Below are 14847 nucleotides of genomic sequence, written 5' to 3'. Positions count from 1 at the left end.
ACCACGCTTCCCAGGTGGGAGGAAACACAGCCAGGAAGGCAAAACTACTCACCTGGTGCAGAGTTGGAGGTTCAAGCAAACCTTGGCAGCTACACCAGGCGGGTTAACGGCAACACCGGGCATCCCGAAGCTCCCTGCACCCTGTAGGTGCAGCCATGTCCCTGGGGTCCCTTCTCTGCTCCTGAAGCATGCTCCTGGCCAGCAGCAAGCACTGAGGATGGGCTTTGTGCTCTTTCTTGGCTCGCTGAGATGCCCTACATGCCTCGCTGCAGGGCGAGGAAGGCTTTTGGAGAAGAATTGGGGTGGCAGAGCCTCAGAAAGGCCACGTCTTCCAGCTGGAGCATCGCTGCCAGGCTGGAGACCACTCCTCAGCTCTGCTCCTCGAGTCTCTTCTCAGCCAGGTTGCAGCTCGTCCTCCTGCACAAGCAGACAGCCGAGGCTCCAGCTTCTTGCCCCAGTGGGACAGATCAGCACCGGCTCGACACACAAGGCCAGCCAGCTCTGAATCAGTCAAAACCAACACCCCGAGCAGACGTCGTGCCAGAGGACGTTTTATTTTGTCTGGAGACTTATCTGAAGGCTGCTCGGGCAAACGAAGGCTGTGCTCCTCGGCATTTGTTGAGCTCCAGGACAAAAAGACAATTCAGCTGCAAACGGTCACAAGACCCCAATGTTTTCCACGTTCCACAACTGCATTTTGCTAACTCACGCCACTGTTACCACACAGGCGCTGCCTTATTGCAAAGAAACCCCACCAGGGTTTCAAAGTGAAACGCACTGGGCCTAAATCCACATGAAATCGCTGCTTCCCGCTTCTCTAGAACGAAGAAATGGGGAAAAAATCTACTTGAAACAAGTCTCCGAGCAGCTCCCGCGCAAAAGGGGAAAGAGTTAACACGTGTTCCACAGAGAACCCACACCTTGATGCCACCTGCGATAAGCAGCACAACACAAACTCCAAGGTCACGCGAGCATTGGGTCCAGAAGCGCGTCCGACGCCGAGCGCGGCGTGCTTCGGGGAGCAAGGGAAGCGTGTCCTGTTCTCTAGGGAACGCGGCGTTTCGGTGACGGGTCACGGCGTTTCTGCCCCAGAGGGAGGCGTAGGACACAGCCTGGATATTCCCCGTGCTGCTTTTTATCTGCTCAGCCTGCAGCACGCTTGGCTTCCTGCACGGAGCCAGCGCCGGGTGGCTCGGCTCCCAAACCCGAGCAGCTCCTCCGCCAAACCCACCTCGCTTTGCTGCCTGCGGGACGCTTCTGAAACAGGTTTTCTCCTCATCAAGGCTTTTAATTTCTTGCCTGCCTGGCTGAGGGGGCTGACTTCAGGGCACGAAGCCGCCTGCATGCTGTGCTCCTGTTCCCAGTGCCTTTCTGGCCCCTGACCGGGCTGTTCCCTACTCAAAACAAGAATATGTGCAACCTGCTCATGCACCCAAGTTGAAAAAAAAATCAGAAAATAAAGCTGCAATTATAAAAACACCAAAGGTGGGAGACACCAGGAGGACCTGACCGAAAAGGCGGCTGGCACCAAGCTGCTTGGCCCTCATTTTGGGGACACGGAGCCGCGAGTTTTTGGGACAATGCACGTGGATCCCAGATCTCCCTTCGAGCCAACCCAGGTGCAGCCACAACGCCGACAACACCAGGGCCGTGCAGGCAATGCCAGCGGGAGCTGTGGGCAGGGCTCTTCCTAGGAAAAGCTCCCAGCCCTGCCAAACCATCAGCAGGCACCGCGAGAAGCGGGAGTTAGCGGTGCCTCGGCTCCTGGGCAGGCTCCCGGCTCCCTCCTGCCATCACAGATCTCCGAAGCGCTCAGAAACCCAAAATAATCGCTTTTTAAGCTTTTCAACGAAGCTGCACCTGCCTGAGGACTGTGCAGAAGGCCGTTTGCACCAGCCTGTGCCTCGCAGCCAGGTTTCAGTTCCAGCTCTGCCACAAACCGGCCGCAGTCGAGGTGATCCGGGGCGCGAGCCACGAACACCACGCGGCCCTTTTGACTCAAGAGCAAACACCGCAATTTTCTGCGGCAGGAGCGCTTCACAATGCCTCTGCAAGAGGGCTGCTCGCAATTTTGAAGCGAGACAATACCTGGAACAGAAGAAGAACGCAGCTGTTTCAACAGACCCGATGCAAGGGCAAAGAGTGGTGTGGTGACAGCCCGTCACACCAGCTCGCTGCCCCAGGTGGGGAATTTCTGGTATTTAGAGGACGGGGACTGCCTCTGGTGCTGGAAAAGCCGAAGGAGTTGGACTCTACGATCCTTCGGGGTCCCTTCCAAGTCGGGATATTCTAGACTGGGCTAGAAATTAATGGAAAAAACTACAGAATTCAATCTGCTATGAAAGGGAGGACACAGCGGGGCAATGCTCCGTGGCCGGAGCCAAGGTAAGGTTCAGACCCAGTGGACCCCTCAACCTGAGCATGCAGCTACCCGGAGCCCTACGTGAGGTGCTCCAGCCCCAAATCAGCCTCAAACGAGCAGGGAGCACCCCGTGGGGTGAACAAAATGCAGCGCATCCCCTTAGGGCTGCAGCTTGTAAAATGCCTTTAAAACGAGACCAATTTAGCCTCAAATCCTTTAATTAGCGATAGGAGACGCAGGGAACCCAGCTAGGGGAGATCCACGGGCTGAAAAGTCAGGCTGTGAGGACTGCAGGAAGCGGCACGATGGTGAGAGGCAGCGCTTCCAAAGTCTTCGTGCCTGGAAAATGCTCGTGTCCAGAAGGCTCCGGGCACTGCCTCCCCACACACACCCTCACTGCTCGCTCTCAAGCTTGCTTTGACGCTGCCGAAACCGAGGAGGGCAGAAAGCAGCGAAAGCTCACCCCAGATCAATGCAGGGCACCAGGCAACCGGCCTCAGATCTTCAAAGCACGCAAACCTCAACCACAGAGTGGAAGCCACCGCGCGCGCATCTCCAAAAGCATCTCGGAGCGCGATCGATGAGACAAACCCAGCGTAAAAACGGAGCTGGTGCAGCTCAGCCATCGAGCCCCAGCTCCACACAGGGATTCCCCAGTGTTAAGGGCGCTCACACAAGTGCAGCCCCCGTGCTGGAGCTCTTCGCCTTCCCCACACGGCTGTTTTTAAGCCACCAGCACTTCTGGAACAGCAGGAGGCTCGGGAAGCTTGGTCATTTCTCTGCCAGCCCCACCTGATGGCTCCTAAGATGTGGTCACTGCTTTTGCTGCTTTTGTTTCAGGGATTAACGAGCTAAAAACAGCTCCTGCACAAAGGGGTGGAAGGAAAAGCAAAGCCTCATTCCAGCAGGTGTCAAAAGCAGAGGTGGGTTTATGCTCAACGCCTGCCTGGTCCAGAGGCTCACAAATCTACCAGCTCCCAGAAATCAGCTCCCAGTTTCCTCTGACTGAGCTGCCGAGCCTCGAAAGACCTGTAAATAAGAGGTTTAGGAAGTATTAGCAGCTGCTGCTTGCCTTTCGAAGACTTTCTCTCCCTTTCTACCCCACTGCTTCGGTGCAAGAGGGAACTTGGACTGGGTTAGGCGATCATCAGGCCCAGAAACCTGAGCACACGCTGCGTTTCGCCAACTCCACGAGCTGAAGGGGACAGGAGAAGGAACACGGCGCTCTCCTTTCTGTTCCCACATGAACCAGGAGCGAGCGGCTCCGCAGAAGCACGGCTGGCGACCGCAGGGTCAGCCCGCCCCGAGCGGCTCCACAGCTCCTAGCAGAGGATTCAGAAAAGCCAGCGGGGTAAATGAGTAACCCGAGCTCACCTGCCAGGTATCACACCCTTCCCAGCTCCGGTAAAATAAACTTTAACCAGCGAGGCGGGGAAGAAAACGTCCTCCCGGGTACGAGGAGAGATTACTCGGCGCTGAAGCACTCCTGCTGATAATTCCCAGGGAGCAAATGACTCGTTTTGCGAGCAAATGACTCATTTTGTGAGCAAACCATTTGTTTTGTTCTGAATTAAGCCCCGTACGCCAGGTCAAAGCCCCAGTGAAGGCACCCAGGACAATTCAGCCCGAAGAGCTGACATTAACTGTGCTGGAGAGGGTGGAAGAAAGGATCCAGCCAGGCTCTGCTCAGCCGCAGAGAGCAGCCCGGCCCTCCAACAGCCATGGCAGGCTTCTAGGACATAGCCCAGACACAGTTTGGGGGTGACAGAGCCATTTTTGACTTATTCCACATGATTAAAAGGGCTTCTGAAGCCTACGGGGGGCTGAGCAAGGCGCTCTCCATCCCAGCACTGGGAAACCTCCGCGTGGAGCACACCAAACACGCACCTGGGACCAGTCTGCAACAAACTGGGGATCCCCGTCAGCCTCCTCAGGAGCTGTCAGATAAAATCCCAGATCTCGGTGTTGTCCGGACACAAATTTGGCTCCAAATTTGGGTTTAGGGCTTTAACCCAGCTGCTGCTCTCTTGGCCAGCCCTTCAGCACCATCAGGTCCTTTTTGGACCCGTTTTGTAGTCAGAAAGTTTGTTATTCCTCCGATTTCCGACCTGATTTTTTCGAGCACACTGAATAAAAGCAGGGGCCCAACGGATTGAGGGCTGCCGAGCACCTTCCTCCACCATTTACCGCATGTTCCCACTCGAGTTTATTCCTAAATCCTTCAATTACGGAGGGGCTGCCAGCTTCCTCGAGCTTCCTTAAAGTTTTTCAGTTCACCCAGGGCTCTCTGCAGCCTCCCTCTCCTCTGGCACACATCTGCAGAGCCCACAGCTGCTCAGCACCACATCCTGTGAGTGCTGTCAGCAGCCCGCGAGAACGCAGGGCTCCCGAAGAGCCGCACGTCCCGGAGAAACCGAACTGGAAGCTGAGGTAGGAAGGACAAGCCAAGGTCAGCCCGAAAATAGCAGATTAAAAAAAAAAGCAAGGGCGGAAAGCAAACATTTGAAAAATGCGAAAAATGCGGAGTGCTTAACTGGTTAAATCTGTTTCAAAAGGGCCAAAAAAAAAAAAAACAACACTTGAAATCCAGCGGGATGGTTAAAGCAGGAGACTTGCAGCGAGGCGAGGACGCACTATACTCCTATCTATGGCCCCAGTGCATGATCAGCGTTTCAGGGGAGGGCTGCTTCCCCCGCTGGGCACTCACCTCTCTTTTTTGCACAGCTCCAGACCCCGAGAGACCCCTGACCAAGCACTCTGGGCTCTCAGAAGCAAGAGGGCAACAGCCTGGTCCAGAAGCAGGGGGTCAGGGGGCAGCGAAGTGCTCTGGGAATTCACCTTTCCATCCGCAGGCACAGCGCATGGTTGGAATTTCCCCCCCCCCCAGACCAGAGCAGCGATCATCCGCAGCTCTGCAAACAAACAGCTGCCAGCAGGCGCAAGGTCGCATTGCACAAACCCCTCACCGAGGAGCGAGAGCTGCAGGAGCTCTCCCCGGCCAGCCACCGAGCAGGACGAGCTCTCCAAGGACCTCTTCCACACCTCCCCCGCTCCCTTCGTGCCCAAATATTCAGCTCCTGGCTTTTGTCAGCGACTAAGGCAGAGGCCTCCTTCCTCCTCCTCTCCCCACCCGTGCTTATCTGCTAACGGCTCCAGGGCAGAGGCTGGTCGAAAAGTAGCTCCAAGTGAAGGAAAAAATCGCTCCCCTCGTGGATTATTAGGGAAGGTTTTTTTAATGTTTCCCGCTTTACCCGATACGGAGCCGTGCGCGAGGTTTCCACCATGCTGCAAAGCCGCCAACAAATTCAGAGAAAAACAAGGCACGAAGCTGCCGGCAACCTTTGGACCGGCAAGCTGCACTCTAATCCCTTCCTCCTCCCTGCTCCTGTGTTTGTAAACTCTGCACCCTGCCACCAGCCCTACCTGAAATGGGTGAAACGCGAGCACGGCTCCGCTGCTGGGACCCAAAACACAGAAACTGGGTTTGCAGAGGCGTCGGGGCTGCCGTTGGTCTGGCAGATTGGGAAATTTTACTGCCAGAGTCTTCCCACGTAGAGGAGGGAAGGAAGGTGGCCCAGCTGCCTCCTGGCTCCCAGCACCAGGACTGATCAGAGCAGGAGATCAGGCAGGCTCCCAAAGGGCAAGGCAAGTGATTTCAAGTCATCTCTCCTCCTTACTTTCTGCTTTGCTCTCATAAGTGGCAAATTTGCACCGCCTCTGGTGGGGTGGAAGCCCCGCTCGAGCCACAGGACTCCCTCCAAACCCCCCCAGATTGTTTTTTTTTTTTTTTTTTTTTTTTTTGCAGCTTTACCTTAAAAAGAGCCCCAAATTGGCTCTTCCAGCAATCAGGGTCTTCCCAAACACGACGCTTTCAAAGGTAGCGATCAAAACGAAGAGCCAACACAGCTTTAAGCCCGTTTCAACCCCCTAAAAGCAGCTTTTAGAACCCCTTTTACTCACAGCCCCACGGTAAAATCGCACTCAGGTGACGCCGCTGCACGGGGTGCTCCCAAAGCACAGCCTGTTTCTGCGGATTTCATCAGAACACTCACGGGGAAACCAGCTCCGGGATCGAACCCAACGGAGCGAGGGATGCAAGAGCAGGGTCAAAGGGAATCAGAACTGCGGGTTTTTATTCCACCTGGGTCCTCGTTTTGGAGTGAGGAGCCAGCCACCCCGCAGCTCGCACCCAGCCTAGCAGAACTTCCTGCCCCAGGGGTGTTTTGTGGGGTTCTTCCTCCCCTTCTTTCCTCTTAACACCTCGCCAGCCTGCTGAATTAGCACCGCGAGGCCACCCGAGCACGTCCCACCCCAGGACAGGCAACACGGAGCAGTTGGAGGAAGTTTTAAGCACCGGTTAATTGGCAAGCAGGGCCTGATGAAGTTCTCGAGCTCGTTTCTCTTTTGTATCTCCCTTATTAAACATTAAAAGCCAGCGCGCAGACAATTCAATTAAGCTGACACGATACGGTGAAAGACTGCTTAATTGCAGAAGTACCCAGGTTTGTTTAAACACATAATTGCTTAATTGCACACATACCTTCACCATTACTCACGTTTTTCAACGCCAGCACCGCAGCCTTTCCGAGAGCTTCCTTCTGCAGCGCTGCGCCGTCGTCCCCCCCCCCCCCCGAGATCTGGGTGCAGGCCACGGTCACCAAACATTGTTTTGTTGTTTTGAGGCACAAAGCGCACCGAACGGGAACAAAACATTCGGTCACCGCCAATGAGAAGGCCCGTGACGAGCTCATTACCTGGTGAAATACACCAGCTTCAGCCAGGTGTCCATGGGCTTGGCTCCAAAAACTCCTCCCAAGGCTGCGCAGTGCCCACACGCAGCGTGGTCCGCCCGGCATGTGGTGATTAGCGATTTGCTAATCACTAATTGCGACAGATCCCTTTTTAAATAAGCCCCAGGACGTGCTCCATGCCCCCCATCTTCAGGTTGGGGAAGAAAACTGCCCGTGACCTCTGGTTCATGTGCCCGTGCTTTCTCCCTGCTCACCATCCCATGCCACAGCCTGAAGGTCCGGCGGTGTTTTTTAGGATCCTTAATTTGTCTTCTGGCTCCAGCAGTTCTGTTATTTTCAGCACAAAGCCACCACGAACGCAGCAGCTAAAAGCAGGTTCCTGAGCCCCGATGTGGAGAGAGGAGCCACCAGAGCCGACTCCAGCGCTCCTCAGGAGGATGGAGGAACTTCTCCGCGTGCACAAGAGGGGAGGGCAGCGCTGCGCCGTGCTCGGGGGCTCTCCTGGGACTCGAAGCCTTCGTTAGGAGGCAGAGAGCAAACGTTAACCTGCCCGGTTGGAGCCAAAACCACCGGTTCCCATTTCCGGGACGCTGCCTTCCACAGGGTTTCTGATTTCAGGATGTTTGCCTCGAGTCCTCGCCGCTACCGAGCGGTTCCTGTTTTCGTTTTTCGAGCTGTTCTGCATTTCCCTGGATCCGTGCCATCGTGCTCCTCCTCCTCGGGGCTTCACAGTGGCTCCGGGCGAGAGCAACCAGCAGGGCAGATTAAGGAAAACCGGGCAAAAACATGGGTGAAAAACCTCAATTTCCCTCCAGCCCCAAACCGAGCAGGCGCTGCACTGCACTACCGAGCCACCGCGGGACGAGATCTCCCACGAGCTGCACGAAGTAGCGTGAAGAGGAAGATTCAAAACAGGCTCTGTGGTTTCAGGTCCTCCTACCCAGTTCCCAGCTGGGTATTTCGTGGTCTCGCTGTGAGGTTTTGCCTCGTTCCAGCACCCGCACGGCCTCAGTTTACCTGCTTACTGCACAGCAGGGACACAAACCCAGCAAGCCCGTGGTAGGCAGCGCTCTCCTAATCCTTCGGGTGGTGGCAGCGGGGTACATGAGGCTGATTTTGGGCACCCCCAGAAGGTTTTTGGACACCCACGGAAGCTCTCTGCCATTTCCCTAAACACCACCGAAGTCAGCAGAAGCAACAAGTCACCAGGCACCGCTGCCTGCACCGGCGCGGCCGCGCTGAAACTTCGCTTCAGGTCGTGGCCCCAAGTGACCCTCGGGTCTCTGCGCAGAAACCAAACCCCAAAGATCCTCCTCGACCTGCGAAGAGGCTGCAGAGTCCTTCAGAGCTCTCCTGAGCCATCCAGTAACGTGTTTTGGCCACTCCGAGCTGGTCAATAAGCACCAGAGGCCGTGGAGCAGTCATAAACCAGAAGCTGAGCACAGAATTGAGGACCACAAATGGTGCTGCTGACCCCAAGACGCCCCAGCTCACTCAGGAAGGCTGAAGCAGAAGCTGACAGCAGTAAAATCATCCACACCGCCGAGCTGCTGACCTGGCACAGCAGAGACGTGAAGCCCAGGGCCCTTTTTCTGTCTCTGGGGATTATCCACACTCAGCTCCCAGAGCAGGAACGGCACCGCTCTGCAGCCAGGCCCTCTCCATCCCCGATGAGGTGAGTTTAGTCCCCGAATTATTTCAATATTCTGCTTCCAAACGACCAGCAGCAGACCCGAAGCCTGTGCTGCAAGCTCAGCCCTGCTTCTGAGCCGCAGCTCAGCACCCTTGGAGCACAAAGGATCGCAGCAAGCCAAGCCACACGGCCGGCACTTCTCCCAAGCCTTGGGAATCCACACGTCACAGAGGATTCAGACAGCCCACGGACTGGGAATTTTCCTCCAGCAGCACCAGAAGTCCCTTCCCTCTGCCCTGCTGGACTGCAAGGTCCTGCCTCCTCAGCCAGGAGTTCGAGGGAAGAGAAGCAGATGCTTTTCTGGGGATCCAACCCCTAAAACGAGACGCCTCCTCACCTCCAAGCCCTTCTCCAGCAAGAAGGCGACGTCCACCAACAACCCGCGTGCCGAAGAGCCGGGCTGCTTCGCTCAGGGAAGGCATCCAGCAGCACCAACGAGCAGGAGAAATTGTTCCCAACAACCAGGAACCGTAGCGAGGGCGGCCACCGCCTCGACCGAAGCTGTCCGAGCGTGGAAAACGGAGCAGGAGGGTGGTAACAGGCACACCGCAGCCCTAAGACCCCCTCCTGCCCACGGGGCTCCCCCCCAAACCACATTCCCTCTTCCAAACACGGCCGGCGTTTACGCTAACGAGGGCTGGGCTGCCAAGGCTCATTTAGCTAATAGCTGGTCACCTCCGTTTGGGTCCCATTCACTGCAGGATCATCAGATAATACGGCAGCGACAGTTATTCCGCTTAGGTAATTAACGTGGTTTGGCGGGGGGGAGGAAAGGATAAAAAAAAAAATCAGGAAAGTCACGTTTCACCTGCTCAACGCTGTGTTTTTACTCCTTCTAAAATGAGTAATCCCTGCTTTTGCCAAGGTGCAAAGATTAGAAGCCGTGTGGGAACAGCCGGCCCCACGCAGGTGCTTTTGCAGCGCATTTATTTACAGCCGCTGTCGCCGAGCGCGGTTCACCAAGTTCAGAGGGAGAGGTGTGGAGAATTCTAAATTTATTTATTTATTTATTTTACCTGGTGCTTTAAAACATTAAAGGGCCCTCGCCTCATTCCAGAAAACAGCTTCGGGTGACCTTTAGTTTACACAGCATCAAGTTTAACGCTAGGAACTTGTACAGATGTAAATTTAGGTTGTATTAATCTCTGCAAACATCCACTCACAGCAGTCCCACTGAGTAAATTACTTATGAACCAAAGCAACAGCAGCTTCAAGTGTTTGCAAGGAAGTTTAACCTTCAATCTCTGCTTCACCTAAAGCAGTTTTGCTGGATTCAGGCAAGCAAACTAACCCAACCTCAGACTGAGACCCTGAAGCGGAGCATTTTAGGTTTAATCTGAAACCGGCACGCCATAAATCAGTAAAACCAATTTTTTAAGAACTATGACAAGCATTTTAAGTCACTCAAATCATTCCCAGATCCAGAGGACAACGCATTTGTGGGCATACAACCAGAAGGAGCAGCTAAAGCCCAGCAAAAGAGCACACAGCTACGGTCCTTGCCACCCGGCAGAGCCCCCGGTTCGTTACTAACACCACGTTTGTCAGCTTAATTCTTTCTGTCCCGCTAATAACAACGTGTTTCAGGCAAAAACCCACCAGCGACAGCGCTCCCTGTGCCTTTCAAACCACGCCACAAACTCTTTCTCACAGCACGTGGGGTAAATCCAAGCAGCAACACAGCCTCAAGAGTTTCCTCGGGGAAACTTCTGCTGAGGAGAGCGGTTTGCAGGAAGCTTCAGCTTTTTAAGTTGAAAAATACATTTGTAAAGGAAAACTCTTGAGGAAAACAACACGGGAGCACCCGAGGACGGGACAGTGTGCTCGTAGTGAAGGTGAGAGTGGCCTGGCTCTGACAAACAGCCCTTGTGTGCCCGTTTTCACTGAGGTCTCAGTTTTGTAAACACACCGCGGTTTTTCCCTGAGGCCATACACGCACTTCAGGCCCCCAAAATCCACCTTTTGGCCCTCAAAATCCCAGGGGATGAGCGCTCAGGCCGGTCCCGGTGCCCCTTCCCTATGGCACCGGGGGTCTCCCTGACAAGACACAGGGTGGGGGGGGCGGCAGGGCCTCACCCCCAACCCCTCTCCCTCCAGCTCCCACGCCCGTTTCGCGAGTCCTACCTCCTAGGAAAATAATTTTTTTTTTTAAAAAATCTGCAAAAAAAAAAGAGAGAGAAAAAGGCTTAAACCCCAACGTAAACAAAAACAGCGCACCTCGAACCCCCGGCTTCAGGCGAGCGGGTTACCTCAGAACGGGGCCCAAACGGCTTCAAAGCGCCCCGGGCCCGCTCCTCCCGCTCCCACCGGGGCCTACCCGGGCCCGGCGGCGCTCCCGGCCGGCCCCAAGGGCGCGGCGGCCCCGGCCGGGCCTGCCCCGGGCCTAAGCAGGCCGGGCGCGGCTCCGCGGCCTAGCACCGGCCCCGGGGAGACCCCGGGGAGATGGGGGAAGCCCCGAAACGGCCCCGGGACGGCGGGGGGAGGCCGGGAAGGGGCTTGGGGGGGAGGCGACGGCGGCGCCACTCACCGCGGGCCGCGCCGCGCCTCAGCCGCCGCTTCCTCCGGCCGTCCGCTGACAAAATGGCGGCGGCAGGAAGTGCCCCCCGCTCCGCCCCGCCCCGCGCCCGCACTCTGCGCACCGGCCCGCCAACGGCGCAGCCCGCGGCGCCCGCCGTACGCCAACGGCGTAGCGGGATGAGGGAGGGTAAACGGGGGGAGAAGGGGAGGGCCGCGCGCCCCCCGTGCGCAAAATGCGCAGCGGCCCGCGCGGGGGAGGCCGGCCTTACGCAAGTGGCGTAACCGGAGAGAGCGGGGAGAAGGGGGGGGGCGGGAGAGCGCCGAGCGCCCCCGCCCGCCCGCGGCCTGGCCCCGGAGCCGCCGCTCCCCTCCCCCTTCCCCCCCCAGCCCCGTAACTCCTCCCCCGGGCGCGGCGCAGCGCCCCCGCCACCGCCAGGCCGCCGCTTGCGCAAAGTGCGTAGGGCGCCCAGAATGCCGCCGCCCGCCCCTGCGCTGCGCAGCCTACGCAGCCGGCGCGTGACCAGCGCTACGCCAGCGGCGCAGGGCGCTCCGGCCCGCTACGCCGCTGGCGCACGGCGCGCGCGGCCCCCGCCGCCCCCTTTACGCCGTTTGCGCAGCAGGCCTCAGCCTCCGCCGCAGTTTACGTAGGCCTCCCTGACGCAGCGGCCGCATTACGCAATGCGGGTTACGCTGGCAGGGCGACGTAAGCGGCGATGGTGAATACCGAAACCCCCTCCCCACACCACCACCTCCGCCCTCACAGCGCCGCGGGCTCCGCCGCATCGGAGCGGGCCCGGCTCTTACCTGAGGCGGCGGCGGGCGCGGGCGGGGCCGGGCCGGGCCTCGCCGGGCCTGGCGAGCCGCCCTCCCGCCGGGGCCGGGTCCCGCGGGGCCCGGGAGGCGTCGCCGCCCTCCGCCGAGGGAGGGGGAGGAAGAGGAGGAGGAGGAAGGGGGGGGGGGGAGACGCCGGGCACCGAGGGGCAGCGGGTCCGGCAGCGGCGCCGCACTGACCTCACCGCGCTGCGCCTGACGTCACGGCGCAGGTGGCCCCGCCCCCCGCCGCCAACCGCCGCGCCCCGCCCCGCCCGCTTCCGCGCGCTCCGCGCCGTGACGTCACGGGAAGGGGCGGGACCGGCACCGGGGAGGGGAGGGGAGGGGGGGGGAGCGGGGGACACCGAGGGGGCTGTGCACGAGGGGGGGGGGGCACCGGGGGGCTGTGAACGGGGGGGGAGAACTGGGGGGCAATACACGAGGGGGGGGGGCAATGCACGAGTGGGGGGAGAATAAGGGGAGGGGTCGCGTGCAATGAATTGGGGGCAGCACCGGGGGGGATCGAGTGAAATGCATGGGGGGGGAACACCGGGGCGGGGGGTAGGCAGTTGGGGGGTGCTCCCTGGTGCAATGCACGGGGGGGGGGGGGGGGGGCGGGACCCTGGGGGCTGTCCGTGGTGCAAATGGGGGGGGGATTGCGCCAAAATTCCTCTGTGTTGCTCCCCAGGGCTGCTCAGAGCCACAGAAGACCCTCCCAGTATGCCCCAGTTCTGTGCAGAGCCTCCCAGTATCGTTCCAGTGCCCCCCAATACTGCCCAGAGCCTTCCAGTGTCGTCTTAGTGCCTACCAGTGCTGCCCAGAGCCCCCAAAAACACTCAGTCCCCCCCCCAAAAAATGCTCTGTAGACCCTCCTAGAATGCTCCCAGTACTGTCTAGAGACCCCCACGTCCCTCCCAGTACTGTCTGAAGCTTCCCAGTGCCCCTAAATACCATCCCAGTTCCCACCAGTGCTGTCCAGAGCCCCTCAGTAACTTCCCCATGCTGCCTACAACCTCCCAGTGGTCTCTGGACCCTCCTGGAACATTCCCAGTGCCTCCCCAGTTGGGTCTAGAGACCACCAGTGCCATCCCAGTGTGCCCCAGTAGAACTCCCCTGGAACCAGGGAGCAGAAAGGCCAAAGGAGCCTCGTGAAATCGACTCCACCTGAAAATAACAGCGCCAACAAAACAAAATTGATTATAATACGATGGAATTGTATTTTTTTGACTGGAGTAGCCCAGTAATCAGCTGGAGCATCGTGTGTTCTTCCAGACCGGAGCAGGAGGTGCACATGGTTCGCTGAACGTTCCCATAGTGGAAGTATTGTGAAATATTTAACATAGCACAGTTGACAGATCAATTAGAGAAACCAGGGAGACAGAAGTTGTCTGGGCACTGAATTATTTACTGCAGTCGTCAGAGAAAAAGGGAGAATTCACCATTATTATACTGTTACTATGCAATTATTATACAAATTATCAGGGGAAAGTTCTCCCACGGGTATAAAGCCATTATACTCGTGCCCACCTAAATATTCAAAACATAACCAAAAGGCTGTATATTCAGCAATATCAGTCCGATATCCTCATGAGAGGGATAAATCGACATTTATTTGAATAACTGGGGGTGTATAGAACTCTGGTCTAACAAATCGTAGCTTAGCCAGGGACCAAAGAAAATTGAGGGACCGGTGGGCTGATAGTTTGTGATAAATCTGGAGTTTGATGGCGATAATTCCCCCAACCGGCCACCAGAGAGGCTGAAGCTGCTGCTCGGTGCAAGGTGCCGAAGACGAGAACGTAAAGAACATCTTTGATGTCAAATACTGCCATCCAGAGGTAATTTCTGCAACTGAAAGGATGGCCGGGACCAGAGGCTCAGTGTCGTGGTTTAACCCGGCCGGCAGCTAAACACCACGCAGCCGTTCGCTCACCCTCACCTCTCCCTCTCTGGGACGGGGGAGAGAAATGGAAAGTGAAGCCCGTGAGTTGAGATAAAGACAGTTTAATAAGACAGGAAAATAATAATAACAACAACAACAATAATAACAATAATAATAATAATACAGTGATGATAATAGTACTACTGCTAATAATGTGTACAAACAAGTGATGCACAATGCAATTGCTCACCACCCGCTGACCGATGCCCAGCCTAACCCCGAGCAGTCTGGCCCCCTCCCCCCGGCTAGCCACCTCTATATATTGTTGTAGTGGGTTTATGTGGCAAGGTTTTGGTAGCAGGGAGCCATAGGGGTGGTTTCTGTGAGAAAGATCTAGAAGCTGCCCCATGTTTGGGAAGGGCCCCATTGTTTTCCAGATCCGAGCCAATAAGCGATGTTGTTTTGCACCCCTGTTGAGAGCATATTTAAGACAGGGAAAAAAACACTGCGCCACACAGCAGCCGGGAGAGTGAAGGGAGTGAGAAACGGCCTTGCAGGTGCCAAGGTCAGTGTAGAAGGAGGGGGAGAGGTGCTCCAGGCGCCGGAGCAGAAGTCCCCTGCGGCCTGTGGTGAGGACCATGGTGAAGCAGGATGTCCCCCTGCAGCCCATGGAGTACCACGGTGGAGCAGGGTTCCATGCTGCAGCCCGTGGAGGAGACCACGGTGGAGCAGGTGGCCCTGCACCGACGGAGGCTGCCGCCTGTGGAAGACCCCTGCCGGAGCAGATTCCGGGCCGGCCCTGTAGCCCGTGGAGAGGAGCCCACGCAGGAGC

General features: G+C 57.2%; 1 protein-coding gene across 4 annotated transcripts in view; it reads right to left on the bottom strand.

The window, feature by feature from the left end:
- Positions 1-12298, bottom strand: part of BRD4 (bromodomain containing 4) — a 59926-nt gene extending 47628 nt beyond the window's left edge. Inside the window, exon 1 of one of the 4 annotated variants that reach the window (XM_082781802.1) lies at positions 12128-12298. The gene's annotated coding sequence lies outside the window, so the exon portion shown is untranslated. Of the gene's footprint in view, positions 1-52; positions 1298-11333; positions 11378-12127 lie in introns of those variants that run through there. The other 3 variants (XM_082781800.1, XM_082781799.1, XM_082781801.1) reach the window with 3 other exon arrangements.
- Positions 12299-14847: the final 2549 nt, after the last annotated feature.

The sequence above is a fragment of the Aythya marila genome (assembly GCF_965140915.1).
Source record: "Aythya marila genome assembly, chromosome: 32".
Taxonomy (NCBI): Eukaryota; Metazoa; Chordata; class Aves; order Anseriformes; family Anatidae; genus Aythya; species Aythya marila.
Note: the sequence above shows the minus strand (reverse complement) of the source record. Positions and strands in the feature narration are given on the sequence as shown.